Source organism: Rattus norvegicus, chromosome 11 (genome assembly GCF_036323735.1).
Source record: "Rattus norvegicus strain BN/NHsdMcwi chromosome 11, GRCr8, whole genome shotgun sequence".
NCBI lineage: Eukaryota > Metazoa > Chordata > Mammalia > Rodentia > Muridae > Rattus > Rattus norvegicus.
Window position 1 is genome coordinate 51,923,720 of NC_086029.1, and position 16,393 is coordinate 51,940,112.

Below are 16,393 nucleotides of genomic sequence, written 5' to 3' on the forward strand. Positions count from 1 at the left end.
AACAAAACACAACACAACAAAACAAAATCCACATGGTCAACTCATCAGATGTTTAGAATGCATTAGCTAAAATGCAACACCCCTTCATGATAAAAGCCTTAGAAAGATTAGGAATTCAAGGTCCATACCTAAGCATAGTAAAAGCAATATGCAGCAAACCAGTAGCAAACATCAAACTTAATGGAGAGAAATTTGAAACAATCCCACTAAAGTCAAGGACTAGACAAGGCTGCCCACTCTCTACCTACGTATTCAATATAGTGCTTAAGGTCCTAGCCAGAGCAATCAGAAAACAAAAGAAGAACAACGTGATACAAATTGGAAAGGAACAAGACAAAATATCACTATTTACAGATGATGATAGTATACTTGAATGACCTCAAAAATTTCACCAGAGAAATGTCATACCTGATAAACAACTTCAGGAAAATGGCTGGATATAAAATTAACTCAAACCTGTAGCACACAAAGGATAAACAGGCCGAGAAAGAAAGGAGGGAAACAACACCCTTCACAGTAGTCACAAATAATATAAAATACCTCGGTGTGACTCTAACTGAGAAGTGAAAGATCTGTTTTAAAAGAACTTCAAATCTCTGAGGAAAGTAATTGAAGAAGACCTCAGAAGATAGAAAGATGTCCTGTGCTCATGGATTGGCAGGATTAAAACAATAAAAATGCCCATCTTGTCGAATGCAATCTACAGACTCAGTGCAACCCCCATCAAAATTCCCACTCAATTCTTCATAAGATGAAAAAGCAATTTGCAATTTCATTTTGAATAACAGAAACACAGGAAATAAAAAAAATATTCCCAACAGTAAAAACACTTCTGGAGAAATCAACATCTCTAATCTCAAGCTGTATTACAAAGCAATAGTGATGATAACTGCATGACATTGGTACAGAGACAGGCAGGAATATCAGTGAGATAGAATTGAAGACCCCAAAATGAACCCACACACCTAAGGTCACTTATCATTGACAGAGGAGCTAAATCCATTCACTTAAAGAAAGATAGCATTTTCTTTTTGTTTTTTTTTAATTCTTTTTTATTGGATGTTTTTAAATTTATATTTCAAATGTTATCCGCTTTTCCGTTTTCCCATCCATAAACTCCCTATCCCATTCCCCCATCTCCCTTCTCCTATGAAGGTGTTCCCGCTCCCAAACCACCAGTCTCTCCTTCCCTCCCCACCCTGATATTCACCTACACTGAGGGGTACCAACTTGCAATCCCACCAGGAATGGAGGAGTATTCCTTTCTCCACATTCTCACCAGCATCTATTGTCACCTCACTTTTTTTTTTATCTTAGCCTTTCTGACTGATAAGAGGTGGAATCTCAGGGCTATTGTGATTTACATTTTCCTGATGACTAAGGATGTTGAACATTTCTTTAGGTGCTTCTCAGCCATTCCATATAACCCAGTTGAAAATTCTTTGTTTAGCTCTGTACCCCATTTTTAATAGGGCCATTTGGTTCTCTGGAGTTTAACTTCTTGAGTTCTTTGTATATATTGAATATTAGCCCTCTATCATATGTAGGATTGGTAAAGATCTTTTCCCAAGATTTATCCATTATGTCCTAATGACATTATCATTTGCCTTAGAGAAGCTTTGCAATTCTTTTTTTTTTCAATTTTTTTTTATTTCTATATTTTTTTTCTTGATCTTACAGCATATGCCATTGGTGTTCTGTTCAGGAAATTTTTCCCAGTGCCCATGTGTTCGAGGTTCTTTCCCAATTTCTCGTCTATTAGTTTGAGTGTGTCTGATTTTATGTGGAGGTCCTTGATCCACTTGGACTTAAGCTTTGTACAGAGCAATAAGAATGGATCCATTTGCATTCTTACACATCTCTCCACCAATTGAATCAGCACCATTTGTTGAAAATGCTCTTTTTTCCACTGAATGGATTTAGCTCCTTTGTCAAAGATCAAATGACTATGTGTGTGTGGGTACATTTCTGGGTCTTTAATTCTATTTCATTGATTTACCTGCCTGTCTCTCTAGCAATACAAGTTTTTTCTGTTATCGCTATTGCTCTGTAATAAAGCTTGAGGTCAGGGATGGTGGTTTCCCCAGAAGTATTTATTATTATTATTATTATTATTATTATTATTATTGTTGTTGTTGCTGTTGTTGTTGTTGTTGTTGTTGAGGATAGTTTGTGCTCTCCTGGTTTTTCTGTTTTTCCAAATGAATTAGCAAATTGCCTAAGTTACCTTTTCTACTCCATGAAGAATTGAGTTGGAATTTTGATGGGGTTTACTTGGAATCTGTAGATTGCTTTTAGCAAGATCACCATTTTTACAATGTTAATCCTGCCAGTTTATTAGCATGGGAGATCTTTCCATCTTCTGAGATCTTCAATTTCTTCCTTCAGAGACTTGAAATTCTTATCATACAGATCTTTCAATTGCTTGGTTAGAGTCACACTGAGGTATTTTATATTATTTGTGACTGCTGTGAAGTGTGTAATTTCCCTAATTTCTTTCTCAGCCTGTTTATCCTTTGAGTAGAGGAGGGCTACCGATTTGCTTGAGTTAATTTTGTATCCAGCCAGTTTGCTTAAATTGTTTTTCTGGTTTCAGAGTTCTCTGGTGCAACTTTTAGAGGTCATTTAAGTATACTATCATGTCATCTGCAAATAGTGATAGTGATATTTTGATTTTTCCTGTTCAATTTGTATACCTTTAACCTTTTTTCTTCTTTTTTCTTTTTCTGATTGCTCTGGCTAGGACTTCAAGCACTATATTGAATAGGTAGAAAAAGAGTGGGCAGTCTTGTCTAGTCTCTGATTTTAGTGGGATTGCTTCAAGTTTCTCTTCATTTAGTTTGATGTTGGCTACTGGTTTGATGTATATTATTTTACTATGTTTAGGTATGTCCCTGAATTTCTGATCTTTCCTAGACTTTTAACATGAAGGGGTGTTGAATTTAGTCAAAAGCTTTCTCTGAATCTAATGAGATGATCATGTATTTTTTTCCTTGACTTTGTTTTTACAGTGGATTACGTTGAAGGATTTCTATATATTGAACAATCCCTGCATCCCTTGATTGAAGCCTACTTGATCATTATGGATGATCATTTTGGTGTATTCTTGGATTCGGTTTGCAAGAATTATATTGAGTATTTTTGCATCAATATTCATAAAGAAAATTGGTTTGAAGTTCTCTTTCCTTGTTGGGTCTTTGTGTGGTTTAAGAATAATCTTAACTGTGGCTTCATAGAAGGAATTGGGTAGTGCTCCATCTGTTTCAATTTTGTGGAATAGTTTGGATAATATTGGTATGAGGTCGTCTATGAAGGTCTGATAGAATTCTGCACTAAACCCATCTAGCCCTGGACTCTTTTTGGTTTGGAAACTTTTATTGATTGCTTCTATTCCTTTAGAAGTTATCGGGACTCTTTAGATGGTTTATCTGATTGCGATTTAACTTTGGTACCTGGTATCTCTTTGAAACTTTTCAATTTCATCCAGATTTTTTCAGTATTTTTGAGTCTAGTCTTTGGTAGTAGCATCTGCTTTTTTTTTAATTTCCTCAGTTTTTGTTGTTTTGCTCGCTTTTCATTTATGATTTTGTTAATGTTGATAGTCTTTTCTGTGGCCTCTGGATAGTCTGGCATAGGCTTTATCGATTTTGTTGATTTTCTCAAAGAACCAGCTTCTGGTTGTTTTTGATTCTTTATATAGTTCTTTTTGTTTCTACTTGGTTGAATTGTGCATGAGTTTGATTATTTCCTGATTTGAGTGCCTCTTGTGTATATTTTCTTCCTTTTGTTCTAGTGGTTTTAGGTGTCAAGCTGCTAAAATATGTTCTCTCCAGTCTCTTTTGGGAGGCACTGAGAGCTATGAGTTCTCCTATAGCACTTCTTTCATTGTTTCCCATGAGTTTGGGTATGTTGTGCTTTATTTTCTTTAAATTCTAAAGACTCTTTAATTTCTTTATTCCTTCCTTGACTAAGTTATCATCAAGTAATAAAGCCTTGTTCAACTTCCATGTGTTTGTGAGCTTTTAATCATTTTTGTTGTTATTGAAGACAAGCTTTAGTCCCTGGTGATCTGATAGGATGCATGTGATTATGTCAATCTTCTTGTATCTGTCGAGGCCTATTTTGTGACCAATTATGTGGTCAATTTTGGAGAAGGTAGAGTGAGATGCTGAGAAAAAGGTGTATCCTTTTGTTTTAAGATGAAATGTTCTATAGATATCTGTTAAATCCATTTGGTTCACAGCTTATGTTGTTTCACTGTGTCTCTGTTTAGTTTCTGTTTCCATGATCTGTCTATTGATGAGAGTGTGGTGTCGAAGTCTTCCACTATTATTGTGTGAGGTACAATGTGTGCATTGAGCTCTAGTAATGTGTCTTCTATGAATATAGATACACTTGCATTTGGAGCATAGATATTCAGGATTGAGCAATCACCTTGTTGGATTTTTCCTTTGATGAATATGAAGTGTTCTTCCTTATCTTTTTTTTTTTGGTTGAAAGTCAATTTTATTCATTATTAGAATGGTTCCTCCAGCATGTACCTTGGGACCATTTGCTTGGAAAATTGTTTTCCAGCTTTTTACTCTGAGGTAGTTGCTATCTTTGTCACTGAGATGTGTTTCCCATATGTATCGGAATGATGGGTTCACGTTATGGATCCAGTCTGTTAGTTTATGTCTTTTTATTAGGGAATTAAGACCACTGATATTAAGAGAAATTAAGGAACAGTGATTGTTGTTTCCTGTTATTTTTGTTAGAGGTGGAATTATGTTCGTGTGCCCATGTTCTGTTGGGCAAGTTGAAAATAGATTATTTTCTTGCTTTTTTCCGGTGTCATTTCCCTCCTTGTGTTGGAGTTTTCCATCTATTATCCTTTGTAGGGCTGGATTTGTGGAAATATATTGTGTAAATTTGGTTTTGTCATGGAATATCTTCATTTATCCATCTATGTTCATTAAGCGTTTTGTTGGATGTAGAACCATGGGGTGGCATTTGTGTTCTCTTAGGGTCTGCATCACATCTGACCAGTTTCTTTCAGCTTTCATAGTCTCTGTTGAGAAGTCTGGTATAATTTGATACTTCTGCCTTTACATATTACTTGACCTTTTTCCCTTACTGCTCTTAATAGTCTTTCTTTGTTTTGTGCATTTGTTGTTTTAACTATTATGTGACAGGAGAAATTTCTATTCTCATCCAATCTTTATGGAGTTCTATATGCTTCTTGCATGTTTATGGGCATCTCTTTTTTTGGGTTATGGAAGTTTTCTTCTATAATTTTTGAAGATATTTACTGCTCCTTTAAATTTGGAATTTTCACTCTATTCTATACACTTTATCCTTAGCTTTTATTTTCTCATTTTTTTCCTGGATTTATTGGATGTGTTGGCTTAGATTTTTGCATTTTACATTTTCATTCATGGTTGTGTCAATGTCTATTATTACACAATGTTTTTTTAGTAGCTTTAATAACCTAAGATAAGGTGGAGGGACAAGGAAAATATCTCTGTCATTCACAAAGATTTTACAAAGCCTCAGAGAAACTTTTACAGGTTTCTCACATAGATTAACATCTACTATAAACAGAGCAATGTCAGATTCAGATGTGCATAGATATAAATTGACACTATTCCTTCAAAAATACAAATGGAAAGTGTTAAAACTCTCTTAGACTTTTAAAAACTCAATCAGCACCTATGGATGCATGGATTAAAACTCCTGTTGATATTGACCCTAATCATTAAGTAACTGGACAAGCAATAGCCAATAATTCTAGATATCAAAATCTTTGTTTTAAGTGAGGAAGATGAGGTCACTTGAGAAAAGATTGTAAGATAGACCTCGGCCTTGTGCGGTTAGTATATATTGTTGTAAGGGCGGACATGACACTACTGCATGTGGATCAGTAAAATATTTTGAGGCTATATGTGGGCCAAGTGGATCTTGCCATCAGAAAGAAGAACTAGTAAGATTGAAACTAGTTTAAAAACTTGTAATTGTTTTATAATTATATAAGTCTTATGTAACATAATATTATAATTATATAAGTCTTATACTTGAGAACAGCAGGCCTGTCCTTGAACAGATAATCATGACACCCTGTGGAAAGGGCCATGGCCGTCATGTAAGGACAACACCCCATGCCAATAAAGCATCCCTAACATCTCAGACTGAGCCAATGGGAAGCATTTATCCCTGTACCCTATCTTATACCCAAAACATTTATAATGCCCTTATCCATATTGAATAGAGTGCACAAGTTATTACACCAAGAATCATTTCAGCATGGCTGATTTATTTAGCTTTCACACTATGGGAAAGTGTTTTCTCTCCTGAAGCAGGCATTGTGGGACCTCAGCTCCACCCAACGCCAAGCAAGCTTGCTATTGCTCTCACCACAGCTTCTTGTTAACACTGCTCCCAGGTGCCTTTCAATGAACATCATAGCCACATCCTGCTACTCCCTTGGTGGCTCCAGCTCCTGCTTCTGGCCACCTCCCTTGGTTATTCACTACTGCTGCTACTAGCACTGGGCTGCAACAGAATAGCTGGAATAGCTAAGTTGAACCAGGTAGCTATAGTTAAGAAAGGGCCAGAAAATTTTGAGATTAGTTCTCATCTCTTTCCTTCATCTGAGAAAATAAAAACATTCACAATGCTTCAGTATAAGTGGGTTAATATTCAATTTGAAGCTGAATTCACATTATTCTAGATACCCAGTAAACACTGTCAGCAACCTGCCTCACACAGAGAAAGCCTCTGTTCTCAGAGCAAAATGGTACAACTATTGCCATGATCTTCTCTTACAGCTCCCATTTAAAATGTAAATAAATAACATTCAAATTTTGTCACCTGCTCCTTTATCTACTATATGAAAAAACTAACCTGTAGAAAACTTATTTAATTTAACCATTATTTTTCAAAAATTTAATCAGAGTCACTTAAACTGGGCTGTATGTTAATGATTTTTTGAACAAATGAAATTTCTAACAAGTGTCATTGCTTTATATTCGTCATATTTCTTTAGTGTGCTCATTTTTAAAGCATACAGTACAATTATAGAGATACTATCATGATTTTCACTTAATTTAGCATCCTTTCCTTTAACAATTGTAATAGTTTTTCTCACTATTCTTTGTCATACACAACTATAGCTTAATGTTTTGGTTTGAATACATAGATTCTTCCTTAGTTTTACATTGTTTTCATTTATGGTTAAAATATAAAACTTTGCTTCTTGAAATACTGGGATTTTTCATAAATATAAGCATTTTATTTAATTATTTTGATCTTTGAATTGAGGCAAATTGATGTGCACACTTTTAGTTCACAAAATTTTTATTACTGCATTTGTTTTGATTATAAGATTTATTTTAAAAAAAACAATTTCATAAGCCATTGACCTGCAATTGGACATTTACTACCTCCATTCCACTTGATTTTTCTATTAAAATGTTGTTCTTATTAACATACATAAATGCAGTAGTATCTCGGAAAATATTTCTAAGATTAGTATATGGCCAATTTGTAAATTATTAAATCAATGTTATAGATAGTATGATAATTTAAAAGAGCACAATGGAAATCAGGAAATGAAGTACAGTTAAATTAGAGACTGAAATATCAGTAAGATTTTCTCTCTACTCTTTCTATTAGATTTTATTTTAATTATATGCATCCATTCATGGATGACTCAGAGTTACTGATAGAAACATTTCATTCAGAACTCAGTCAGTATTCAATAATCAGAATATCAGTATTAAACAAAAACCATGAAATCCTAGAAAGGTGTTGGCTTCATCATAGGTTCAGGACATCTAAAACTGTACTGTAAATGAAATATCTATTTAAACTTGCCATTTAATTCAAATATATAAAAATTTGAATTACTCCATGCTTTCTTTATTACTTAATATTGGTGATTTGTGTTCTGTATTACTGACTAGAAACACTAGTTCATTAGTGTACACTTTCATTACTAGGATTTAAGGTTATGCTTCTGTTTGTCACATTGTGTTTCTTATAAAATTCATGTTACTCCACATTCTCAAGCAAATTTTATTTAAATATATGCAATAGATTCAGAAATAGTTACTATAATAATGTAAAGTAAAATTATAACCAGTCTTTTAACATACGATCAAAGAATTAGGCATTTGTCATGTGCCATAGTAAGATAAAGAGATGAGCTTACTAAAGGAAGGTCAAGAGGCCTAGAGAAAAAGCTTTGAAGTATATAGTACATCAAACGAATGTGAGGATTAGATCTAAAACTTTGATATGAATATCTATACGTCCATTACTATGAACTTAGATGTCTTTTTCTGAAGATGCAAAAGGCTAACTGCAAAAGAGACTTGACTTATTCAAAAGATATCAAAGACAAAACAAAAGGCAAACCACAAAAGAAAGACTACTTGAAAAATTGCATTTTCCTTGATGCTATAACATTGGAAATTAAGGAACTGCAAAATTAACATACTTAAAGAAATAACTGGAAAATTTGACAATGTAATTTAAGTAAACATTTGACCATAAAACATAAAATGTATGGGTAGATTACTCAATATTATAATTAATAATTATCAATACTAAAACTAAAGAAGGCAATTGGTCATGAGATCAATACTGTATATGTTTGTAGTATACCTAATATATACCCAAAGGATCCATGCAGTGCTGCTTCAGTTTTGTGAATTCATATGTAGAATTACATTTATACACTCATATGTCATATCAACATTTAATTGAATGGATATCATATTTTTCTTTCTGCATCTGAGATATCTCACTCAGGATGATGTTTTTCTGTTCCAGTTCTATCAATTTACTTGCAGATTTCATTCCTTCTTAATAGATGATGTATAGCCTGTTGTACATGTATCTCATTTTCTTTATTCATTCTTCTGTTTATGGATACCTAGGTTGTTTTCAACTTCTGGCTATGATGAATAGCCATGGTTGACTACTGTCTCTTTAGTAGAGTGAAGCATCATTTGGAACTGGCACAAGGATATCAGTAGTCACTACACCAATTTGCACACCAGACAGTTATGGATGATTGTTCCCCTTAGTCCACCTTATCACCAACAGCTGCTATCATTATATCTCTGCTAAACTGCTCAAGATTGGGCCTATAATACTAAATTATAAATGAGAGATAGATTCCTGAGGCCCTTCCACTCACTGAGGAGTTAAACATTGCAATGTGGGAAGGATTCATGAGGTCTTACACTTCCGAGAAGAGTTATAGACATGGTTTTAATAATTTTAGAGGAAAAGAGAGACATTCTCTTCTGCAGTGCTGTAGCCACTGGCAAGTGTTCTATGCACCTACAAAAAACCTTTCTGTGCACTAATTAGTAGTACGAATGAAACCTATTGTATAACCTAAAAGGTTAAAAAAAAAAGACATCCTAGTAGAAAAGGGGACAGTTTAGAATGCCACCTTCTACATTCTGATTTTTTTCCTACCAAGTTCTAAAATGAAAATTATAAATTATCCAGTTTAAATTCTGTGATGAACCACACAAATAGATTAGGGATGATCATATTATGTCCTCCCAGCATTTCACAAATACTCAGGCTTAGCTACTCTTCAAGTATTTGCTTTTGTTTTGTTCACAATGTAGTTAACCCTTTAATGGTTGTCTGCACTAAATATATGCCTTAATCATGTGTCACTATTTTCTAAAAGGATAGAAATTTCACAAAGCATATTCCATTTATATTTTATTAAGGATTATAGGTAATCTAAAGATGACTTTAAAGAGTACAGGAGAATGCTTGTAAATTAAACATGCATACAGCATCCTTTTTATTAGTAAAGAGTGAGTATATGTGGATGGTGGTGTCCAGGAGTATAAAAAGGAAACTAAAGTACAACTTCACCTATTTGAATAAAAATATGCAAAGATAAAAAATTTAATATAAACTAATGAAATATTAATTATTATATTTAGATCAAATTTCCTGCTCTTAGTTTTAAAACAAATTATTTGCAAAAACATACAATGATCAATATTAAAAAGTATAGAAAAGAGAGATTACTAAATATATTACAAAATACTGACATTGGAACCCACACACCTATAGTCACTTGATTTTTGACAAAGGAGCCAAAACCATCCAATGGAAAAAAGATAGCATTTTCAGCAAATGGTGCTGGTTCAACTGGAGGTCAACATGTAGAAGAATGCAGATCGATCCATGCTTATCACCCTGTACAAAGCTTAAGTCCAAGTGGATCAAGGACCTCCACATCAAACCAGACACACTCAAACTAATAGAAGAAAAACTAGGGAAGCATCTGGAACACATGGGCACTGGAAAAAATTTCCTGAACAAAACACCAGTGGCTTATGCTCTAAGATCAAGAATCGACAAATGGGATCTCATAAAACTGCAAAGCTTCTGTAAGGCAAAGGACACTGTGGTTAGGACAAAACGGCAACCAACAGATTGGGAAAAGATCTTTACCAATCCTACAACAGATAGAGGCCTTATATCCAAAATATACAAAGAACTCAAGAAGTTAGACCGCAGGGAAACAAATAACCCTATTAAAAAATGGGGTTCAGAGCTAAACAAAGAATTCATAGCTGAGGAATGCCGAATGGCTGAGAAACACCTAAAGAAATGTTCAACATCTTTAGTCATAAGGGAAATGCAAATCAAAACAACCCTGAGATTTCACCTCACACCAGTGAGAATGGCTAAGATCAAAAACTCGGGAGACAGCAGATGCTGGCGAGGATGTGGAGAAAGAGGAACACTCCTCCATTGTTGGTGGGATTGCAGACTGGTAAAACCATTCTGGAAATCAGTCTGGAGGTTCCTCAGAATATTGGACATTGAACTGCCTGAGGATCCAGCTATACCTCTCTTGGGCATATACCCAAAAGATGCCCCAACATATAAAAAAAGACACGTGCTCCACTATGTTCAGAGCAGCCTTATTTATAATAGCCAGAAACTGGAAAGTACCCAGATGCCCTTCAACAGAGGAATGGATACAGAAAATGTGGTACATCTACACAATGGAATATTACTCAGCTATCAAAAACAACGAGTTTATGAAATTCGTAGGCAAATGGTTGGAACTGGAAAATATCATCCTGAGTGAGCTAACCCAATCACAGAAAGACATACATGGTATGCACTCATTGAGAAGTGGCTATTAGCCCAAATGCTTGAATTACCCTAGATGCCTAGAACAAACGAAACTCAAGACGGATGATCAAAATGTGAATGCTCCACTCCTTCTTTAAATGAGGAAAAAGAATACCCTTGGCTGGGAAGGGAGAGGCAAAGATTAAAACAGAGACTGAAGGAACACCCATTCAGAGCCTGCCCCACATGTGGCCCATACATATACAGCCACCCAATTAGACAAGATGGATGAAGCAAAGAAGTGCAGACTGACAGGAGCCGGATGTAGATCGCTCCTGAGAGACACAGCCAGAATACAGCAAATACAGAGGCGAATGCCAGCAGCAAACCACTGAACTGAGAATAGGTCCCCCGTTGAAGGAATCAGAGAAAGAACTGGAAGAGCTTGAAGGGGATCGAGACCTCATATGTACAACAATGCCAAGCAACCAGAGCTTCCAGGGACTAAGCCACTACCTAAAGACTATACATGGACTGACCCTGGACTCTGACCCCATAGGTAGCAATGAATATCCTAGTAAGAGCACCAGTGGAAGGGGAAACCCTGGGTCCTGCTAGGACTGAACCCCCAGTGAACTAGACTGTGGGGGGGAGGGCGACAATGGGAGGAGGGTTGGGAGGGGAACACCCATAAGGAAGGGGAATGTTTGCCCGGATACCGGGAAAGGGAATAACACTCGAAATGTATATAAGAAATACTCAAGTTAATAAAAAAATACTGACATTGATCCTCATTTTACAATCAATTTTTACTGGTAAAAGTATAATATTTTTCTCTTAGCCTGTTTACAAAATGTGTTAACTACAAATCTCTGTTTTGTCGAAATTTGTTAGGAACTAAAAACAATTTCTGAAAAACATGTTTTAATCTTTCTTTTATAACATAATAATTTCAGACTATATAAAAGAAAAGAGTTAAAGTAGAGATTTTTTATCATTCTCTTCATTAAAATTGAAACAAAATATTTAAGGGTCTATCTACATAACAAATATGACCTTAAAATAATTACCATTTTTTTAAATTCAATGGGAAAATGTAAACACACATTTTCATTAAGATATAATAATAAACTTTATATAAATTACTAATATTTAAATGAAATTTTATTTCAAGTAATATTAATCCAATTCTTCCTGCTTGCATACATGCTCATGGAAGACATATTAAAGAATGCATATTATAATTTTGTATCCAAAACAGGGCTATGTAGAACACTTAATTCTCTTAAAATGCTTGTAAAATATTTGTATTCTTTATTATAAGCTAGTTGGAAAAGGTTATGCACATTATTGTACATAGCATGAATTTTGACTGTATACATCCATTGTGGAATTGACAGGTGAATCTGATATCTAGCGGAACATTAAAAAAGTAAAAATAAAGGACTTTCACTAGGAAATTATTCCACTGATTTTTTAATCTGCAAATCCACTGCCTACACTTGAATATAATTCATTTCATTGCAAATGGTAGGTAGCACAGCATTTACCCTTTACATAAAGATACATTCTATAGTGGATGAGAGAAGAAAGAATAATAGAATTGGAGGAATGACAGCCAAAGCTCAGCTATTCTCTGTTGATTTCTCTCATAAGGGGTCCTTTTCATCTGCTAAACAAGTAGCCAGTTGTTGGCAAAGGGAATAGAGCTTTCCAACTGTGCCAACTCTGAGCACCTGCTGCAACTAATTAGGTGTGATTATAAGGTAGTGAAGAGGTGGCAACATTGTCATTGCCACCTGAAATGCCTGATTTGTTCAAATGCCCAAAATTTTAGGGCATTCAACCAACAAAGAAAAAAAAGTGGTCAATTGTTTCACAGGGTTTCTAAAGTCATTTGTTTAGACAGTGTTTTTCAGCTAACTATAGTATCCTGTCAACAACCAAATTAAGTCTATTTATCATAATATCAAACAACAAATCAACATGCAAGTTATTTCAAGTGCTATATATGGCTGATTAATTTTTCTATGAAAAGAATATGTTTATAATAAACAATAATTTTATTTTAGGTAATAAATTTCCTGGAATCATTTACATGTGACATTTTTCAGCATACCTCAATGATCTGAAAATGTCTAGTAATGACAGTTATTTGTAGACTTATTTTTAAGAAGACAATTTCTAATTCATGGAATGTAAAGCAGCCATCTAGGAAACCAGTAAATCAATTAATTCCTGAACACTCTCCAATGTGACTTATATATTGCACATCTCAAAAAAATAAAAAATGGAGTTCAGTCATAAATGGCAAATTAGGTCGGCAGGCGTCCAAGCTCTTTCCTCAATATGTAGACTTAATTAATTCTTCTAATGTTGAATAGGGGATTGCCAGTGCAATGTTTAAAGCAAATGCATAAAATGTAGGAAAACAGGATTAAATAAGAAAACTTTTATATGAATTCAAATTTAAGCACTAAGTTTATACCATAATATTTTTTAAGTGGAAATCAGATCCTTTAATATTACCCACTTCACTTTCACACTTTTGAGGAATTAGTCAAATGTTGAGGTGCGCACATTGAATCTTAAAAGACTATTAGCATTATAAGTGATCAGCATAAACATGTGAAGGATTTTAACCACTTGGGGTTTTAATAACCCTTTGACAGTGGTTACTTAACATGAAGGAGTTCAAAATAGGAGCACAATTACAGCTATAAAGTAGCACCGAAAATATGATGGTTGGTGGTCACCACAACATGAGGAACTCTATTAAAGGGTCACAGCATTAGAGCTGTGTCATAGAGAACCACTGCTCTAAATCAATTGAGCAAGGCTCTTATGAACTCACAAGTGTCTGAAGCAGCATCCCCAGGAACTTCATGGGTCTGCACCCAATTTTCTTCCAATCTATTGTCGTTCTCAGTTTAGTATTTTCTGGCATACCTGAGTGTGTAGACAAGTGAGTTTCTATTTCTCATACCTTGTCTTGGACTCGTTCCTCTTTTTTCCTTGCCAATTTCAACATAGTAGTTTTCATTTTGTTATATTATATCGTGTTTTGTTATGTTTTGTTATTATTTTCTAAAACCCTGTTCTTTTCTAATGAGAAACATAAAGGGAATGGACCCAGATGGGAGGGAGAGTGGGCAGAAAATGGGAGTATAAGGAGAGGAAACTATAATCAGAATATATTATATAAATTAATAAACTGTATTTTAATTAAAACAATTATTTTTAAAATATTTTTAATTGATAAGATTTATGGCAAGATCGAAATGTTGGAAATATTACATGTTAACTTCAAATTTTCTAAGTTTCTAATTATTTTCAATTAATTTTATTATGCAAAGAAAACAAACTAATATTAATTTGAATCAATCAAATATTAATTTGAAAAAATAATACTAAGGCTCAGTTTGCATTGTTTTACATAAGAATATAAATGGGCATCAATGTAATTTCACTGTAACAATTCATTGACAGATAAGACAGTCAGTAGCCTATGGTTTTGGTGGTATGGATTCTTGTAACTATGATTTAAGGTGTAGTTTTGAGAATTGCAAGAATTTTCACTCATTGTCATAATTTCAACCCTCATTCACAGGATCCTATGGGTAATTAAACATATATATCTTCTATTGCTTTCTAACTATTTTATATCCAAGTTGGAAAATTCACCTTAGCTACCTAAAAACAACCTCCATGGATTAAAATTACTGGTAACTTTGAGTAGGAACAATTTTAAAGTACTCTATAGTAGAATTTAATAAGGAAATTAAAATAAAGTACGTCACTTACAGTTGAATGTTCCCAGACTGAAGCAGAAACAATAAAAAGGTGGACATTTTTGACATGTTTGTAGCTGTTTTCTTGACAATAGCTGGAACATACTTTAAAAAAACCTAAATTTGCATGTAATAGAAAAAAATCTACTTCATTATAATGACTATGAACTGAATATTTGGCAGATTTCCATATTAAACTTACTAGAGGTATGGCTGACAGTAATAACCCACTGAAGAACCATTTATTTTCCCTAACGAAATGCACTGACCTCAATTCTGAATATATTCATAATTTGAGAATATATTCATAATTTGAGACGGATATGCTTAATTGGATGCTAGATTAAGGTAAAATGAGCAGGATAAACAAACAATAACATATAAGTTATTTAAAACTTTCTGTTCCTCAGCACTCTGGGACTCAATAGATGCATGTAGATCTCATCTCCTCCAGTGCACTGAGCCTTTTCAGAAAATCATGAATGTAATTACAAGACATTAGGGGAGACTTCAGAGAGTAAATTTTAATTGACCACTTCATCATGCTGACTACATAGGTAATATTAACCACGTATATCCATAGAATTTTATTAGGCAATTGAAAATAAAATAGGCAGCGAAATGGCTGACATGGTAAATGTTCCTAAAACAAGTTCAAATAATATGAATACCAAATGTGAGAAAAGAATATTTTTCAATAATTAACCTGGTGTTTTATTCAGAGAAGAAAAAGCAAACATGTATTAGTCTAATATTCATTAGATGAGGAAAAATGCTTATAACCCTAGCATCTGCATAAAAGGCTAAACATGGTAACAAGTATAGACAGAACACAAGGAGACAAAGGTGGGTGGATCTTTGATGCACTTTATGTTGCTTTAAATTTAATATATAGTCTTTATTACACAGTATGTAATAAAATACTTGATTAAGTCAATTTCTATGCTATAGGCTCACATAAAGACAGTTTTTGATGTAAGCTCAATTTATCCAGCAATTCAACCCCTCAATTGTAACACAATATTAAAAGTAGAGTGAAGGAAAAACCTTAACTCGTATGTACTGTTCTGACATATCATGGCTATTTGAGAGTCAGTTCATAGGAACTAGCTATCATTGTCTTACTTTTTCTGAATATCAATTTACCTTAAAGATCAAAGAAATATTATTGTAATTATATATTACTTAGATATTTTATTCTTGAAGGCTTGAATTGTTTTTATCAAAGCTACATTCATCCTATGATTTCAGAGCACAGCTTATTCATAATACTAAATATTATTCTGATATTTTTATACTCAGATAAATTTTCCCAGTCAATTCGGATGACCATTTTCTCATTTGATCCCTTAAGTTGAACAACACATAGACTTTATCATCTCTTCTTCACATTACATTCCAAAATGATACATTTTGCATTAACATTTTACAGATCTTCCATTTTTAAAGATTTCGTATAATTATAATTGAGACTTGTGTCTTCATTTTCTGTG

General features: G+C 33.8%; 1 long non-coding RNA gene across 1 annotated transcript in view; it reads right to left on the reverse strand.

The window, feature by feature from the left end:
• Positions 1–1,151: 1,151 nt before the first annotated feature.
• The window catches only part of LOC102555459 (uncharacterized), an 86,602-nt gene continuing 71,360 nt past the window's right edge, over positions 1,152–16,393 (reverse strand). Inside the window, exons 6-7 of the long non-coding RNA XR_010056088.1 lie at positions 14,914–15,017; positions 1,152–6,572 (exon numbers count right to left, since the gene is read on the reverse strand). This is a non-coding gene — a long non-coding RNA (uncharacterized LOC102555459). The remainder of the gene's footprint in view (positions 6,573–14,913; positions 15,018–16,393) is intronic.